The sequence below is a fragment of the Pinus tabuliformis genome, chromosome 2_2 (genome assembly GCF_031772625.1).
Source record: "Pinus tabuliformis cultivar Carrire ecotype Pingquan chromosome 2_2, CPIR1, whole genome shotgun sequence".
Taxonomy (NCBI): Eukaryota; Viridiplantae; Streptophyta; class Pinopsida; order Pinales; family Pinaceae; genus Pinus; species Pinus tabuliformis.
In genome coordinates, this window is record NC_142300.1 from 996,221,519 (window position 1) to 996,223,720 (window position 2,202).

Genomic DNA, 2,202 nt, shown 5'->3' on the forward strand with positions numbered 1-2,202 from the left:
GAGGTTTCTCAAAAGGTGGAACCACCATCCTAGAGGAGGAAAGGCGAACCAATCTGACCCAACAACCAGTTCTAGAATCACCCAAAAGGCCAACTGCTTGAACTAATTCGCCTAATCTGGATCGTTGCAAGTCATACAATAGGTCTGGGCGACGACATCGCAAGGAAGCAATCCATTCGAACCAATCGTCGCAAGAAATATCTTGAGGACTTGCACCGAGCCTTAAAATTTGACCGTTGCAGTAAACACATGTACACCTATGATGACGTCGCAACGATATAGTTCAGAACAGAGAATCGTCACAAATATAAAGGGTTTACTTGCGACGATGTAGAAACTTAGGCAAAAGGGCCAATCTTCAGTATTAGATAGTGCTTGTTTAATATTCTTACATGAGTAGGAAGATATGGACATGTTTATCTGATGTATTACAGAGTGGGGATGTCACTCAAGGACTGAGATGAGGTCAATGAAAAATTACTGTGTAACACATCTTATCACAAGAGTGAATGCAAGTGAGCGATATAAATGGAAAGAATCTCCATCCTCTATTTATATGGAAGGTAAGGGAGAATGGCAGTACTATGTATGTATGTATGGATTTGTGATGACCCAACTCAATAAAAATGTGAAATGGTTTATGAATACCTAATCATCGTCAACATAGAACTACTCAACCTCAAAATAAAGGCCACCACTGAACTACTTATCATCTAGGAGAACATGATCTTTGAATTGTCCATCTAATAAAGATGAATCATAAAGATACATAAATACAAGAGAAAGTGGGTATAAAAGGGAGTTGGCTTACCCAACTCAATGAAGACTCAAACATAGTTGGAAGAAGAGAGTGGGTTTGTGATGACCCAACTATAAAAGTTGACACAATAAGTTATTGGAAGAATGCTAACACCAAATTGTTTATCATCTAGAGAGTATGACACTCAACTACCCATTTGCAAGAAGTGTTGGAAGAAACATAATGTATAGGAATAAACTCTAAGTTGTTCAAGGGTACCTTCAACTCCTAATGACTCTATATTCCACAAAATTACCTACATTCCAACATAATAATTCATAATAACTTAGTCACCACTCCAGTCCTTGTGCAAATTGAATTGTGAATGACAGACATGTAGATGGAAACCATTCCTTACATTCTTCTCATGTCCAACACTGGCTAGTAATTTACTATTAGAAGAGAAGTGGTACCTACAACTTTACTCGTATTAGCTCAAAGGAAACCAAACTCACTAAAGAACCCTGTAAGTTAAAAAAATGTGTTTTTGTTGATATGATTGGTATTTATAACATCTCATAAGCCAAAGGATGCCAACAAATATCAACAAAACCTCAAATAATGATAGGATATTTACAAATAGTCTCTCTATTTCTTGCTTGATGCAACATTTATAGTGATGTAGTAGTATCCATACTTGTACGACTCTATCTTGGACCTTTTTCTCATACCTTTAGTGACATCCATGCATCTCCAAGTTGAATCTCTTAGATATGCATCATCATTCAAAAATGACTCCACATTATCATCCAATTATTCATCCTCCCCAAATAAATCCATATCAACCTGTAGTTACAGTTCCTTATCATCATACTACCAAAATGGAGTGCTCATGATACTACACACAACAATTTTTAGAATACTTTGATAGGGAACCTACTAAAGAAGTTTCAATTTAAGCTTAGCAAAAATATTCAGAAAAGTGTAAATTTATTTTAACATCCTTACTAATTGGTTCAATGGCCATGAAGTAAGTGTCCCATCCTATCCATACCTAAGTAAAGGCTTTGATGAGCTAGCATTGTGATGCAATGCACCTGCCATGGACAAAACATCACCAAGTGTCTAGGTAGATGGAATTGAGGGTGAAGAACTTAGGGAAGGGCCAAAATTATTCCCTATTTCAAAAGAGGAACTAGGTTGCTTCCTTTTTCTTGCAGTTTGAATCATGGAGAAATCCTTTCGAAACCACAACATGGCAAATCTAAGCCCCATTTCAAATGGAAAAGATGAAAATCTTGTAGCTTTAAAATTTTGGAGTCAATTTCTTTCATGTAACTTAAAACAACATAAAAACTATTATCATTGACTAGATGCTAGATGGAATATATCTTATGTACCAAAACTAGTCTACACTATAGCAAATAGATACAACCCACCTAAATATTCTTGAGCTTCTTTGA